Source organism: Sarcophilus harrisii, chromosome 4, assembly GCF_902635505.1.
Source record: "Sarcophilus harrisii chromosome 4, mSarHar1.11, whole genome shotgun sequence".
Lineage (NCBI taxonomy): Eukaryota > Metazoa > Chordata > Mammalia > Dasyuromorphia > Dasyuridae > Sarcophilus > Sarcophilus harrisii.
In genome coordinates this window covers 122,175,729-122,194,193 of record NC_045429.1, presented here as the reverse complement: position 1 = coordinate 122,194,193, position 18,465 = coordinate 122,175,729, and positions in this window count along the sequence as shown.

Here is an 18,465-nt window from a genome sequence, read left to right as displayed (position 1 = left end):
ATTTCAAAAAAAAAACCCAGATCAAAGAGAAAATTTTGCAAGAAACAAGAAAAAAAATTCAAATACACTAGAGCTACAGTTAGAATTGTACAGAACTTATTGGCAATCACAATAAAAGACTGCAGATCCTGGAATCACAACTACTAACAATCAAAAGAAATAGACCTGTGGCTAAAAATATCATAGCCAGCAAAATTATCTCTAATTTTGAATGAGAAAAAGTGGACATTCAATAAACTCGCAGATTTTCAGGACTTTCTGTCAACCAAACCTGAATTTAATAGGAAATCAAACATATAAGAGCCAATATCAAAAATCAATTTCAAGAAACTCAACATGAACAAATTGTTTGTTTGTTTTTAACATAGGAAATATATACCATATGTTTAAGACTGACATCAACAACAGGGTAGCTCAAAGGAAAAATTGGAGTAGAGTTACAATAAAAATAATTATTATGTTATACAAATGAGGTACAGAGGAAAAATAGACACAGAGATATCAGAGGGAGGAGAAAAACTTGTAGTTCTAAAAGCCTACTCACATCAGGAAAGGGTTAAATATGCAATACTACATATATACCATGAAGGGTATAGCACCTCCAAAATCTATAAAATAAAGGGGGAGGGATGAACAGATGGGGAAGCAAAAGGTGAGGAAAGAATACAAAAGAGGGATCCATGGGTGGGAAGAAGTCAAGTAATAGCAAGACAAGTTAAGGAGCAGAATTAAAGCTAAGAGTCAGCAGGGATAGGAAAGTCAGCAGGGATAGAAAAGACGTGTATATGTATATGGAGGAGAGAGCTGGGTGTGTGTGTATGTATAAATATACATGCATATACATGTATATACACACATGTATATAAATATCTAAAACACACACAAATGAATATATAAATACATACAAATATATATTATATATATACATACATGTATATAAATATGCATACATAAATATATCCTTTCTTAACCATAGCCTGTTTGGGGGTAATGGGGAGAAAAGGGAGAGGGAAGAATACAGTAATAAAAGTGTACAACAAAGAACAATTTACGAGGAAGTAAAAAAAAAGATGGACACAGGAATAAAATTTTTTTCTGCACACACACATATATGTGTGTGTGTGTGTGTGTGTGTGTATACTTTCTTGAGCTGGTAATTTGTTGTTATATAATTTGAATCCTCCCTGATGTTCTGCTGGTCACATGACAATGATCTCCTTTGTTTTGTTTTATTTTGTTTTGTGTTCCTTTTCTGTTTTTGCTTTTTCTTATTCTGAAAACAGGAAAAAAATAAAAATAAATAAATCTCTTTTCTCTCTTTCCCATTCTTTATCACATTGAGGAGGTAAAATAGAAAAAAAAAAAAAAAAGAAAAAAAAGAAAAAAATTCCCTGCAACAATTAGTAGAGCAAAAGAAATTCCCTCATTACCTATACTATTTGTCCTTTTTTTTTTTCTTTGATTTTTTTTTTAGGGTGTAAGAGTCTAGCCATGGAATAATCAGGTCAAACTGCATGCTCTATTAAATAACTTTTTATGCATAATTTTAAATTGCTTACCAGAATGGTTATCCAGGTCCACTAAGAAATGTTCCTATTTACAGAAGTGAGTGCAAGGGATAATGTTGTAAAAAAATTACCCAGGCATGGGTTCTGTCAATAAAAAGTTATAATAATAATAAAAAAGAAATGTTCTTATTTTCCCACAGCTCCTTTTAACATTTGTCATTTTCCTTTTATGTAACTTTTATGCTACATCTATAATTGTTTCCCCAAAGATACTAAATTGTATACACTTTTTGACACAGTGATACTACTATTTGGCTTATGCGCCAAAGAAACCAAAGAGAAAAAAAGACCTATATTTATAGCAGCGCCTTTTGTGGTGTCAAAGAATTGGAAACTAAAGGATTCACACATCACTTGAAGAATGTCTGAAAAATTGGAATATATGAATAGTATATGTAATGAAATACTATTGTACTATAAAGAATGACAAAAAGGGACTATTTCAGAGAAATCTGGTAAGACTCCTATGAATTGATTCAGAGTGAAGTGAGCAGAATATTATGTTATACTAAATAACAACAATATTGTAAAAAAAAAAATCTTTTTGAAAGTCTTAAGAGCTCTCTAGCAAGCGAGTGATGAATAATGCTACCCACTCTCTAGTGAAGAGGTGATAAACTACATATATAGAATGAGGCATATATTTTTAGAGATAGCTAACATAGGAAAGTGCATATTTGTTAAAAGGATTGTGTTTTTCTTCTTTTCTTCCACTGCTGGGGAGAGGATGGGAGGGAAAATTTTTAAAAATGATCTTTTTTAAAGATGCTAATGGCCTCTCTAATCCTCTTTTGTCAGATGACTTCCCCTTCTATTTTTCTAAAAAAGAATGGGATTGTTTGCCAGATTCCTCCCTCACCTCATCCTTCTATTCTGTACTTCTTTAAACATTCAGAATTATAAAATCATAGGATTGCAAGGGATAGCCAAAATCATAACCTTTCTCATCTTTAGCACTTTCAGTGTTGACAGATTTTCTTTTGGGTATGAGATTTGCACAGTGATTCATTTTAACTTTGGAGGTCTGGTAAAAAACAAAAGCAACACACACACACACACACACACACACACACACACACACATACATTTTCAGTTCCTAACTATTGTCAGTGATTTCTGAACTTTTAGGATTTGTAACAAACGATTTTCTTTTTAAAAACATTTTTTAAAATTCTGAATTCAAACCATCAAAAAGAATATTTCCATATATGGACACATAACACAAAAAGAGGATTATACATGAAAGCACCGTATCCTACCTTTTGTTTTTTTTAAAGTATATCTTAAATTTTACCTATTTTCAGAACTGTCCTGCTTTTCTGTGCTTCTTTCTGAACTTCGGTCTGTTTTCTTCTTGGTATTTTAAAATATGTTTCAGTGACCCTCTATTCTTGGAACATTGATATTACTAACTCTTCTTTCCCCTGACCAACTCCTCTCTAATAAAAATCAAGAAAAATAAAAAAAGAAATTCTTATAAATAAACATAGTCAAACAAAGTGAATCCACACAGTGTTTATATCTAAAAATGTATATCTCTTTCTCCACTTTAAATCCATCATCTCTTTGTATAGAGTTTAACAAAGTGCTTGGCATATAATAGGTGTTTAATGTTTGATTAATGCTTATTGTTTGATTAATTGGTCTAAATGTTTTGTTATATCTTCTCACAGTTGTTTTTCCATGCAATGATGTTGACCTTAAATTGATCTCCTGGTTCTGCCCACTTTATTCTACATTTATTTATACTATTCATTATTCTTTCAAATCATCTTATGTCATTTCTTCTGGTGCAATAATATCCCATTACATTTATGTATCAATATTTCTTAAGTCAGTCTCCAATTGATGCATAACTCTTTAATACGTATAGGTTTTCTTTCTCACGATGTAATATGCTCTTTGCTATTTCCTCATTACCTCTCTTTCTTCATCTTGCTCCCAACCTTCCCCATAATTATCTCCCAAGCCACCAAGTGATTTCCAATTTAGGTTTCCAGTCTTCTCACTCCCACAGTTTCAGCCTTCTATTCTCCTATCTCTGATGCTATTCTTTGAATAGGTGTTCAGCTCATTTTCAGAAGCACAATAACCTTATTAAATACATTTGCTAAAATTTTCCACTATTTTCTCTTAATCCTTTCAAAAATTTTCAATCCTGGTATCCATTCAATCAGTGAATGATAATTTTAGATGTTAGGCAAATGCCATCTTGCAACAATCCATGATGTCACATGGTGTCACACCCCATGGTGTCACAAATGCAAGGCTTGGTAACTACTAAGCCACAGAATGAAATTAGGTTATACCTGTAGTGTTATAATTCCTACAGATTGGAGGGGAAAAATTCTTCAGCAGTCAGATTTCAAACTGTTTTTATTTAGGACAATGTTAAAGTTTGGGAGATCCAAAGTGAATCAGGGTATTATTGAAGAAACTGCAACCATTAAATTGGCCCTGCTTGAAGAAGTAATTTACAATATTATGGTAGAAGTGAGAGTCCAAGAATGTCCACAGATCAATGGCAAGACAATTTTGTAGAATTGTAGCATTTGTTGTTAGATGTAATCTCCCGCATTTTCTTTTTATGTTTGGTGGACGCTTGTTTGAGCACATTGACTATTTGAAAGAAGGGCTTTGTGGTTTTCCTGGCTGTGCACTATCTCTCATTTCTCTTTCTGAGAATGTGTCAGGGCTTGTCAGCCCATTTGTGTAATTTTCCTAAATTTATCCTGTCAAGACTTTCAGGGGCCTCTAGGCAAGATGTTGATAAACTAAAGCAATACCTAGCAATATAAACATACTGATGACAATAGGTTCTATCCCTTTTATTGACAGATGCCATGTAAATAGGAACAATTACAAAACTCAGACATGACTGCTTATTACCACAGGAGTACCTGTGGTTTGATGCTTCAAATGAGACCAAAATAAGTCTTTTATGAAACCACTGTACTAAAACTTTTATATATGTAAATGCCTATAAGTAATTCTCAAGAAACCACTGTACTAAAACTTTTTTATATGTAAATGCCTATAAGTAATTCTCAAACTTTAGGTCTTAAATGCTGAAGATGTCAAGAGGAAAAAAGTAGTGCTTACAATAATGCCTAGATCTCAGAAACCTCAGAAACTTTAGTCATACAATACCCTTAAGCTACTATTTCATATCTCTTCTTCCTTTCACAGCCAAACTCCTGGAAACAGTTTCCTGTCCTTGAAATCTGTTTTTTAATACCCTTTTCTCATTCCCTGACCTTATCACTCATTGAAAACTGCTCTCTCCAAGGTTATCAAAAACATTTTAATTTTTTTTACCAGGTGACTTTTTCTCAGTCCCTACCCTTTGTGATCTTTCTGGTGCAGTGACACTGTTGACCTTCCCCATCCTCCTAGACACCTTCTCTTCTTTAGGTCTTCAAGAAACTGCTCTCTTCTATTTCTTCTCTTGGCTATTTGACCCCTTTCCCCTAATCCCCAGTCTACTTTGAAATCTTTGTTCAACACACTAGAAGTGGGTGTGCCCCAAGGCTCTATCTTGATTCCTTTTCTCATCTCTGTATCATTATTCTCCATATTATCTATGTTCTTGTCATACTGGTCTGCTTTCTGTTTTCTATATGTAATGTAGGCTGTGCCATACCTATCATTTCCTATCATAAAAATCATTCCCTGGAAAGCTCAGATCATATACCAACTACTAGTGGAGTCTCTCTTAGTTCCCATCTAGCTCAGTTGCTATTGTCCTTCCCAAGAAATCGAGTACAAGAATTATTTTGTTTTTGTCTTTCTATATCCAGAGCAGTTCTTAACACACAGAAGGCACTTACATATGCTCATTAAGTTAATCAAGAGCTATGCCATTCAAAATTAGCTTGTAGCTGTTCTGTATGTGTCTAGATATAACCTAGATTTGTAGATATTGTTTCCCCTATTAGAATGGAAACTCTTTGACTGCAGGGAGTGCCATTTTGTTTTAGTCTCTGTACCCTACTCCTTAGCAGCTTACCTTGTACATAGTAAGTGTTTAATAAAAACTTCTTGGTGACCTTGAATTGGAAGGCAATAGTAGCAGAGGAAGAAATTAATTTCACTCTCTAATTTCCCAGTTTAGACTTGTGAAATAATCATCCAACAAGCATTTTTTTAAATTTTCAGTAGTATTTTATTTTCCAAATACATGCGAAGATAATTTTCAACATTCATTTCTGTCAGACTTTGTGTTCTAAAATTTTTTCCCTTTCTTCCTTACCTTCTGCCTCCCCAAAACAGCAGGTAATCTGATATAAGTTAAATATGTAAATTCCTTTAAACATATTTCCTTATTTGTCATGATGTATAAGAAAAAATCAGAACAAAAGGGAAAAACTATGAGAAACAAACAAACAAAAAGTGAAAATACTATGGTTAGATCCATATTCAGTCTCTATAGTTCTCTCTCTGGATGCAGATGGCATTTTCCATCCCAATTCTATGGGAATTGCCTTGAATTACTGCATTGTTTAGAAGAGTCAAATCCATCACAGTTGATCATCACATACCAGTAAAAGTTCATGTAAAATTTTCCAGGCTTTTCTGAAATCAATCTCCTGGTCATTTCTTATAGTACAATAATATCCCATTACATTCACATACCATAACTTATTCAGCCATTCCCCAACTAATGAGCATCTACTCAATTTTCTTGCCATTACAAAAAGGGCTGTAACAAACATTTTTGCACATGTGAGCCCTTTTCACTCTTTCATGATCTCTTTGAGATACAAGCCCAGTAGAGACACTGCTGGATGAAAGGGTACGCATAGTTTGATAGAACTTTGGGCATAGTTTCAAATTGCTCTCCAGAATGATTGGATCATTTTACAACTCCACCAACAATGTATTAGTGTCCCAGTTTTCCCACAGCCTCCTCCAACATTTATCATTATTTTTTCTTGTCATCTTAGCCAATTTGAGAGGTATGAAGTGGTATCTCAGAGCAAGCAATTTATTAAGTGCTTATTATATGCCCTATGCTGTGCTAAAAGCTAAGGATACAAAAAAATTAAAACAACAACAACAACAACAAAAACACCCTTAAGTGCTAGGGTATGGGACCCTGCCAAGAGGGAGTACAGAGACCGCCTTGACTTTTAGTGCACAATAAGTTTTCTGCCATGTTGCAGAAATTCCCTTGTTGAGCAAAGAACAATGATTTGTGACCATGGGAAAGGTTTCAGTCTGAGGGTCACAATGTAATTGCTTGAAATCAGGGATTACTGTGAGTGGATTCCTAGATGGTTGGATTGGCTCCTCCCATTGCTTCTCTGAATGGTGACTGGGGATTGCCTACTGTTCACACGCTGATTATGCTTGCAAAAATGTCTATCAACAAGGCTGTATGGCACAATAAAGTGGAGCTCTTTTCACACTCTGAATCTCGCTCCTCATTCATCTCCCCCCTGAGATCAAAGGGCTCTTATACTTTGAGCTCTCAATCAAGACAACCACAATACTTAAGGAATTCACATTCTAAAGAGAATTTATCATGCAAACTATGTATACATAACATACATATGTGTATGTATGTGTGTATGTATAAAGTGTAAATGAGAGATAACTCCAAAGGAAAATCTCCAGTATTGGAAAAGACTGGGAAATAAAGGGGGTGCCATCAATTGGGCAACACACAAATGATTAGAAAGGCATATTATTATTGTTATTATCATTATTATTTTAACCAACTTTCTTCACCAGCTAAAGGATATAATGGTGGATCCTCAAGAACCAAAGAAAAGAAGACATTTTCTTCCATACCCTTCTTGAATTCTCCATTTAAAGCAGACATGCCACATATGATCAAAGAAGTTTTCACAGCTTTCAGCAGTATCTATACCTGCCAGTTAATATTACTTCCTAAAGCATTTAATTGATCAGCAGGATGAATGTAGAGAAACCTATAGAGACTTACATGAACTGATGCAGAGTGAAATGAGCAGAACCAGGAGATCATTATATACTTCGACAACAATACTATATGATGATCATTTCTGATGGAAGTGGCCCTCTTCAACAATGAGATGAACCAAATTAATTCCAATTGATCAGTAATGAACAGAACCAGCTACACCCAGCGAAAGAACACTGGGAAATGAGTGTGGACCACAACATAGCATTTGCACTCTTTCTGTTATTGTTTGCTTGCATTTTTGTTTCTTCCCAGGTTATTTTTACCTTTCTAAATCCAATCTTGCTTGTGCAACAAGATAACTATATAAATAAGTACACATATAATGTATTTAATATATACTTTAACATGTTTAACATATATGGGACTGCCTGCCATCTAGGGGAGGGGATGGAGGGAAGGAGGGGAAAAGTTGGAGCAGAAATGTTTGCAAGGGTCAGTGTTGAAAAATTACCCATGCATATGTTTTGTCAATAAAAAGCTATTAAAAAAAAAGTCATTTCATGTCCAGAGCTGCCATTGTACATAGCAAGATGCCATACAATATATGTGGCTGAGCCACTACCTTTGCCTCAGATAAGTTCATGCACCAATATTGGGCATCTGTGTGGTGATGTCCTGTAATAATAATGAACATAACTGAAAGGTAGCAAAATTCTGTTTTATAGATAAACAAAAGATATCTCCCTAGAAAGAACATATTTTCCTGGGGACAGGGCTTGACTAATATATAGTGACTACTCGGTAAATTTTTTTAATATACTTTTAAAAAAATATTTCTCATCCCAGATTAAACCTTCCTTTGTGACATTAAAAAAAAATCTCTATAAGTAAAGTATAAGTAAAAAAATAATCTCTATAAGTAAGATAGAGGTAAAGAAAGAAAACATTCTAGGCTACCAAATTATGTTGTAATGGAGAAGCATTGTACAACATATTGAACTTTGAATGAATGGACTGGGAATCAATCAATTTCAAGTTCTGGGTTCTAGTCCTCATATTAATGTTGCTAGCTATTTGATCTTTGGAGAGTCGTAATTTTTCTGTCATTTTCTTCATTTGTAAATGGGGGACTTCAGGGATGGTTGATATTCTCAAACTCAAATGGAAATGGAGGCTACTGAACTATAAATAAGAATCTCTAGAGTCTCTACCCATTGACTGCCTTCTCAAGATCACATTGTTTATTCTCATTCAATATAGGCTGTATGAGGTTACAACAAAGAAAAACAAAAGGAGGTATAAAACAAAGCAGATAAAGATCATAAATAGAGAATGAAAGAGCTGATGTTTTGATGTACTAGTCTTCAAGGAAGAAGAGATTTGCTTTTTGTTTTAATAACAGGAATTTAGAAAGCCCATACCTACTGCACAGAATGTCAAAAGGCATAAATAACAAAGAAGCAATGCCCATAGGCACGTGGGATTGCACTCTTGCAACCCAACCAAATTGCAAAATCAAGACTCAAACCCAGAGAGAAAGGTGTAGATTTGTCTCTTTTGATGAGCAAAGAAATTAAGAACAACCTAGAGCTAATGACTGCCTGCCTAATACCTTAGGCAGGTATTAAATTTTAGAATTTAAAAGGCAGTGGGAGAGAGGTATAGCCTAAATCTGATTATAATCTGCATTTATCTAGTCATGAGTACGGGAGAGAACTCATCTATCTCCCTATCTATAGTCAAATGCTAAATAGAAATACGCAATCATAGTTGGGAAGCCACTATCATGAATCTGAGCTTGTAGCCAAGTCCCAGCCTGGGATGGCTCCCTTTGAGTGCTCTTGCCTCCATGCACTGTACACAAAGAGAAGAATGCAGATCATTTCCAGATAGGGATTTTCATTGCAGAAAGCATCATCTCATATATTTAAGCAATAACTGAGCAATCCCAAATTGGGTCAGAATGAGTCCAGACAGCAGGAAAGAGACACTCACCACTTCCACTTCGTCTCCACCCGGGGAGCTCCAGCTAATTGAATGATGTCTGTAGCCACTGGAGTTGGGCTGCTGCTTCCCATGATCTGTACTCCGGCATCAAGCTGTTCTTTGCTGCTGACTTACGATTCCACCATAGGGATTTTTCATAGGTCAATGGAGATTTTATCAGTGCTCATGCCCCTCTAAAATGTCAGTGCTTATTTTCAGAAATGAAATGGCAGATTGACTGCTAAAAGAGTAGAAAAGCTTTAACAAATGATTAACTTGCCTAGGGCTAAACACTGCATTTCTTGTCCCCATATCAACACTTAAGCATGCCATAGCAATAAAAGAGATATAAAAAGGTGCTAGAGGACAGTTGGTCAATCGGTCAGTTTGCAAGTACTTATTAAGCCCTTATTATGTACCAGGTATTATGCTAAGTTCTGGGGCAACTATGCGGGCAGTGGATAAAATGTAGAGTCTGAAGTTAGGAAGATTCATCTTCCTGAGTTCAAATTTAGTCTCAGACACTTACTAGCTGAGTGACCCTGCTGGGAAAGTCACCTAAATCTATTTGCCTCAGTTTCCTCATTTGTAAAATGAGCTGAAGATAGAAATAGCAGACCATTTCAGTATCTTTGCCTTGAAAGTCACAAATGTAATTACAAAGGGCTAGACACCACTAGGGATAAAAAGGGGAGAGAAAGTACAAAAGTACTTTCTAATGGAGAGGACATGTAGATAACTAGTGTACATGTAAAATAACATAGAATAAATGAAGATAATCCAAAAGATATAAAAATTATCACTAACATTTTTCTTAACTTTAACTTAGTGTGGTACAGGAGTCTCTCTGTACCTACAGAGGAATTACTTAACTAATCCAGGAAGGACAAGGATTTGTGGAGTCCCAAGTAGGTCATGGCATTGGAAATAGATGTGAGAGGCACTTCACAAAGTGTCTTTTGCTCCTCTGATCTAACAAGAACATACAGCTAATTAGGGATATTACACAATCCAACTCTGTCAAAGTCAGCCCTTCCCACCCTATACCACACACCAAATAAACAGAAACAGATAAGACACTTCAAGAAAAGTCTTCTAAATCTTAAGGACTGAACCGATGTCAATATTTGAAGTTATCCTCCCAAACTTTAAAGTCTCCTAACCCTATTCCTATATAAGAATGGACCACTGAGTCAAATAGTACTCATATCAATTTAGTTCAGTATTCATTAGGCAATAAGGTCCTGGGGATACAAAAATAGATATGACCTAGATGGTCTTCTGAAAGTACCTATCATCAAGACTGAGTAGAGAGAAAAGTAAAACCAGAAAGGTTATGGATTGGAAGAACAGAGAGGAATTAAGGAATCAGGTCATGAAAAGAATGAAGAAAAGATGTGGGAAAATAAAGGATTGGGAAAGGTGGAAGGAGTGGAGACTGAAGTCAGAGAGGAAAATTTTAGAGTCCAGAGTTTTGGCAATAAAACAATTTTAAGTGATAGGATGGTTTAGAGTGTTAATGACCTGGTAGGTAGATTATTAACTTTTTTTTTTTTTTTTTAACAATAATACCAAAAGTGTTGATTAATGAACTCATTTCATAATACTTAAAGCTGGAGAAGACTTTAAAGACCATCTGGTTCAATCTCTTCATTTTACATTTAAAGATATTGAGACCCACAGAGGGAACATGACTTACCTTCTATATATCACCCAGATAGGAGGAAATTTCTGACCAATAAGGAAAGAAGGCAACCCATAGCTGCCCTAGTGTTTAGCATGGTACCTGATGCATAATAAGTGCTCAAAATATCAAATAGTGACTAAAAACTTTTGTTTCCATGTGTCTCTAGTTAATATTTATAAAGCAACCAAAGGTCCCCCTTCAAAGAACTATATCAAAACTCAGCTTCTCCAAAAATTTTCATTGTAATTGATGACTCATTTTCCCCAGTCTACACTATTCTATCCTACTCATTGTACTTTTGTACTTAATCCCCAATGCCTAACACAATGTTTGGCATAAGGTAAATGAACAGAAATTGCTTCCTCCCTCCCTTCCTTCTTTCCCTTCTTCCTTCCTTCCTTCTTTTCTTCTTTTATTCTCTCTTTCCTTCCTTTCTTTCTTAGTATCTCCCTTCTGCCTCTTCCTTTCTCTATTTCCCCTCCCCTCCCCTTTCCCTCCATCCTCATCTGTCTCTTCATTGTGAATCTTAGTGTTTACACATGCAATTTGTCCCATCGGTATGTGTTTATTATTGATATGCTGCTTTGTAATTAATCTCATATTGCATCATATACATTTATTTTCCCAAACAGATTATCAGCTTCTTCAATATAGGGACCATGTCTCTGCCTTTTAAATTCTTATCTCCTTTTCCCTCCTCCTCTCCAGCAGAAGCAGACATTCAATAAATGCTAGTTAACCACCTCTATCAGTAAGGTGTGTCTTAAATTCCAGGCAAGTTGCCAGGATAAAGTTCCTTGAAGAGTTAAGGCAGGCCCTAAGTAGGTCACTGAAATGTCTATAAACATTTATTAAGTGATCCAAGATCAAGTGATCCTAAGGTCAAGGAAGAGAAAAGACAAATAAAAGTATACATATAATAAATCAACTCATGTTTTTCTTGCTATTGAGGAAAAATTGAAAATTTTTGTTAATAATAGTGGCCAGAAGAAGCAGGTCAAAGAAGACAAATTTTAGAGGCTGACCTTGGAGGAAAGAGTCAAGTTCTACTTTTGAAACAAATTAAATGTATAACCAATAGATAAATCACTTGAACCTCAGCATCCCCGTAAATTTTTTAAGATCATATGTTTTTCAAAAGCTGTTGATCTTCAGCTGGAAGAAATTTTCACACCAGGAGTTCCTCTTCAAAGTTAAGGAACTGGATTAACAATGATCAAAGCCATATTTGTAGCAGTTATTTCTGCTAGTCACTGTAATGGGGTGTTAGAATTACATAAAATCTTCACCATACAGCATTTGGTCCCCCACAAAGAATAATTTGTCACTCAAAAAAACTGGCATAGGATATTTCAAGCTTCGGAAGAAGGTGTATTGAAATAAAGAATTACTGCCAATTACAAGTTGGAAAAGAAACCACTAACAAGCATCAAACTGTGGAAAGCTGCTGCACAAAGCTATTTCTTTAAACATTCTTTGGGATAAGTGAAACCACATAAGTAATTGGAGACTTGGAAGATTTCACATGAGGTGAAAATGGTGTATTTCCCCCCTAAAATTGTACTCTTTAAAAGATGCAGTTTTGTTTTTAGATATAATAACTGGAGGTTTTAAAAGCCACATATTAGAAAGCCATCCAGGAGCCCCACATTATATTTTCTTCATGTTCTGATTCTATCTAATTTTTAATGCTCAAATCTTCTACTTTTGTAATATGATATGCCTTCCAAAAACTAATAAAAAAAATGCAGTTATTTATTTGTTTATTCATTCCTTTCCTTTCCTCTGCTGGCTAATAAATTCAGAGGGTAGTAGGCTCTGAAGCAATGTGTTATATAGTTAGAGAGCTGATCTCAGAGCCCTGAAGGCCAGGCATTAAGTCCTTCCTCTGACATGTACTAGCCATTTTACTCTAGGCAAATCACTATTTTTCAGTGATGTCAAACTCAAACAGAAATGGAAAGGCCACTAAACTATACATAAAAATCCCTATGGGCCATATAATGACTTTAAAATATATTATCTATGTTTTATTATATTTTAATTTATTTTTAATAATATTTTCTAATTACATTTTCTGCTGCTTCCGTCCACCCTCTGGTGTGTTGTGGGCCCCACCTGGTCTATAGACTGAGTGTTTGACACATCTATTATAGGTCACTCTAAGATAATAAATTGAGGAGAAAGTTCTAGTCTATGTTGGTACAGCATATTTTCCATTTGTAGGAATTTCCTATTGAAATGGAATCCCAAGTCCAATTCCTGTCCCATATTTATTAGACATGAAGTATTTAGAGTCCCCAAATGGTGGTCCTAATGGAAGTCAAACAGGAGGACTAAAAGAAATCAAATGTATTTTTTTTGATCTATTCCCTCTTTATTTGTACGTTTGTTTTTGTCACTTTTTAATGATGGAACTCTTAGGCTATATATACACTATGCTAATACATGTGGTACATATGGTAATTTCACTTTTTTATAAGATACTTGGGTTGGTCATTTGGCACTATTTAGGCCACAATTGTTTTTATTGAATTCCCCTGCTTGCTTGTGTTTAATATGTAGCTGAATTCCAACTGGTGTCTATATGTTTCCATCTTTATATTTATGCAAACTGTGATATAGAAAGCTAAGTAAAGGGGGAAAAATAAGTAGGTGAGACAGGCTTTAGTAAAGAAGTAGGATCAAATTTCTGGAGTCAAATACAATATTTATGGTTCTAATAACTTTGAAATTATTTCTAAGGCTCATATTTGGCATCAAAGAGAAGCATAGTGTGAATAAATATTTATAATACCAAAAGCAATATATAATATAGGATTTTTAACTTGATTAATTTGAATATGGTTGCTGCTGAGGTGTAGTTCTTTAATTCTCACTCTTCACTTGTGCAAACTGACATGAGTGTAAATTTGTTTATGAGAACAATGATTCAAATTAATAATGAGATTTTTTTTCATCTTTGGAACACATCATTATCCAGTGTATGAGTCCTAGTTTATGTCCTGATGATTCAAAGTCATAATCACCACCTTCATTTATTTAAAACTTCCTTTTTTGTGAAGTACATGAAGATTTTTCAACTGGGCCCAAGAAACCAAAGAAACCTGCCTCAGACATGTAATGATAGTGCTTCTCAGATAATTACATGGCCATCGTATACTTAGAGAGCATCACTCTCTGAGTGGGCCCCAAAGCACATTCCTGACCTCATCTAATTCACCCTCCCAACATCCCAATGAAATAGGAAGAGCTATGTTTTAAATTAGCTACTAGCTGCAAAGGCCTTAAACCAGTAGATTGGGAATTTAACAATAGATCTCAAAGTCTTATCTGGCAGATCTAAGCTGGTTATTCCTGACATGTCCCCTTCTCCAGGGTTTACTGAGATTCCCAAAGAGGAAAGGAAAAAAGACTTCAATAATGCCCTATTGTCTTATTCCATTCAGGGACTTCAATATTATCTTCATACAAGTCATCCTATTTTTTTCCTGCCATATATACCTTGTACCAAATGTGCATATTTACAAATTTAAAAATCAAGACAAAGGAAGTGACTTAGTTATGGTCACACATGAAGTGACATAACCAAAATTGGACCAATTTGCCTGACTTTGCAACCCTCCCAAATCAATTCATTTTTATTTCTACCCTTTAACCTGACAAAACAGCTGCTAGATCCATACCCAAAGAGATTAAAGAAGGAGGAAAAGGTCTCATATGTAAAAAATATATATAATATATATATATATATGTATGTATTCACATATATATGTCAGCTTTTCTTTTTATAGTGGTAAAGACCTAGAAATTAATTAAGGAATATTTAAATAAATAATGATTTATGAATGTAATGGTATTATATCTATGAACATGAAAGTAATATATTCTTTTATAAAATTATATAAAGGATGCATTTAGAGAAATCTAAAAAGACTTATATGAACTGATACAGAGTGAATTGAACAGAATCAAGAAATCAATTTATATAATAACAATATTATAAAGAAAAACTACTATAAAGGACTTAAGAACTCTGATCAATGAAATGATGAATTACAGTTTCAGGTCTATAGACCAAATGGGTTCATGAGCAAAGGATATGAGTTTTATTTTTTAGTTTCACTATAGTATTACTAATTCTTTATTCTTTTATCATTTTGTTTAAGAATTGTCATGAAAATCAAATAAGATAATATTTTGTAAGACACTTAAACTATAAAGCACTATATAAATATCAACTATGACCACTGCTCTTATTCACATCTTATATTCAATGGAATTCCAATAGAAATGATACTTGAACAAATCACTATCCCACCATTCTTCTTTTATTGATTTTTTTTGATAATTAAGTAAATCAAAATATAAACTCATGTATTACAGGAACACTGAAAAGTATCTTCAGACAACTCATGCGAAATATGGGATGATAGATATGATTCATACTTTTCCCCACATGGTTGTGATTGTTTCCACTAGGTCTATGTATTTTGAAAGCTTTTCATTCAATAAAACTTACAGATTTTGAGTATTTGATATGGTAACATGTATCTTTAAAGTACTTTAAATTTTTATGAATTGATATTATGTTCAAGTAATATTAGGCAATTCTTTTGCCTATCAAATGTTCTAATTCCAATACAGCTTATCTGTTGAATTCCAAAGGTTAGCTTAAGGACTGTGTTTGTAGTTACAGGGATTTACAGACTGTCCAATTATTAAAGATAACACATTTATGAAGTACATAATTCTAGCCACCAAGTGGTATTTCTAGGAGCTTTTGTAGCCTGCAGTAATTTGTAGTACAATTTATACCAATTCTTTCCATATCTTCTTGATCAATAAGTCTGGACTTAATATGTAACTTTTATATAATTGCTGGTGGTGATAACCTGATATTAAATTATCATAAACTTCTGTTTCTAAAAAATTATACTCATAGCTCAGCTATTTATTTGATGCTTCTTTGTTGACCATTTTTGGGCTAAGACCTTTTAATTCAATTCTTGGATCAAAGCTGCTTCTTAGGTTCTATCCAGAAGTAAAACACTTTCTATTAAATTTAACAGAAAAGGCTTATAACCCAGTAGTGTACCTTTGGTCATTTCTTACTGTTGCTGGTAAAACAACATCCATATGTACCAAAAGTATTTCTATAGTTTTTAACCTCTTTATTGTTTGAGCTAAAAACATCTTTCAGTCCTCTTCCTTATTTTAGGTAATGAACCATTATTTTCTCCATTGCTGCCTTATGGTGATAAGTCCCATGTTTTATTAATAATGAATGTGTTTTTTCTTAGAATTCTTCTTTAATCTATTACTGTCCTTCTGTGGTCACCTAACCCTATTTGATTTCCTCATCTGTAAAATGAGCTGCAGAAGGGAATAGCACACCATTTCGATATCTTTGGCAAGAAAACCCCAAATGGGGTCATGGAGAGATGCACATGACCGAAAGGACTAAACAATAATTGTTTATGTTAAGACTGACATTGCACAGGTATTAATTTATTCAAACGTGTTCTTTTCATTGAACTTTGCTTTCAGAATGCCAGTAAGTCTCTTGACACACATAGCCATAACTTTTTTCTTATTATTATAATGATAGGTATTATAATGTCTTGCCTGGAGAAGTCAAAGATATTAATATCATCCTAGTCTAATGATTCAATTTGACTTTCAGATTCTAGCTCAACATCTTCAATCTTTATTCTTTCTTGGTATATATGAATAATTTTATGCTTAGTAAATCCAATTGACATCTGAAAACAAAGAAAGATTACATAGCATTAAGATACTATTTAATGTTTTGTTTTGTTTTGTTTTTTGTGGCACTTTATAGCTCAATGCCATCTATGTACAAGCAAGTGATTAATAAAGTGTTTTGAAATGACTCCCTCTTTAATTTGGAAGACAAATTCAGTTATTTTTAAGAAGGAGGAAAGTGGGTGCTCTTGACGTCAAGTACTCTAGTATTTCATTATTTTGGTTTTTTTTTTTAAATACTTTTTGCAATCCACAGATAAGTCACAAGTACAGATTCTTACTCACCAGAACCTTTGTGATAAATCAACAAGGGTTACACAAATAGCATGGAGTTTTAAGGCAGCTTGTTCAATAATTATTGAATTAATAACAAATTGCTCTTTAAGTGCTTAGGACCTTTTGGCACAACCTTTTTGCTTCTAAGTTAATACATTGTGTTTCTGTGAATATTTACAGATTATTATTATTATTATTATGGCCATAATAATAGGTAAAAGTTAATGAATATCTTATGAATTTTGCCTTATGAGGATTAGGAAACTCCCTGCAATGATTGTCTTCATCTTCCTCCCCAACATTCTTTTCCTAAACATTATTTCCAGAGTGCCTGAAGTTTCGCCAACAGCCCTGATAAATTTTCAGTTATTAGTCAATCAACAAATAATTTTGAAATTTTTTCTATTTGCCAGTTATATATAACAAAAGACAAAACCACAAAAACAGTCCCTGATCTCAAGGAGCTTATATTCTAATATGGGTGAAAACATATTAATAGTTACATAAAAGATCCAGAGTGGAAGTAAGATAACTTAAATAGGGGAAAAGAAAAGGTCTCCTGCAGCAGGCCACATTAGAGATGAGACTTGAAGAAAACTAGGATATTAGGAGGTTGAAATGAGGAGATAGAGAATTCTAGGTGGGGAGTTTGGCCAATGCAAAGACACAGAAATTTTGCTGTAGTAGCAGGTAGACAGTATCTTTAGATGGAAGAATGAGTGGAGAGAAATAGAATTGAGAAGACTATAAATATAGGAAGGAGCTAGGCTGTATGAAGAGCTTTAAATTTTGACAAAATGAGAAAGGCATAAATATTTAAGGCATTAGCAGCTAATGCTCTGGCAAAAAGGAAGTCAAGTGAGAAAGAGAGGCAGTAGGAGGGGGAACAAGGTATTTATTTTGTCTCAATCTCAAAGACAAATATTGGGAGAGGGCAGGTAAAAGGGTTTGCGAGGTAGAAGGCTGATATCAAAATAGGGAAAATATCAATACCAACTTTCACCCACATTACAAGTTTGCTTGGAATTAGACCTGGTTTTAGGCATCATAGTCAAATTAATTAAACAAACAATTTAATAGGCACTTTGTAAAAAAGTACTGTGCAAGGTTCTGGGAATACAAAGATAAAATAGTGACATATTTCCTGCCTTCCTGAGGCCTACATTCTATTTAAGGCTAAAACTTTTATAATTCTAATAAAAGTTCTTCCTGTTGACTGTAAAAATCTAAGAGCACTACCCTTTCTTTTTGTTCCTTGCTAATGAAGGAGAAAGAACATGTAAAAGCAG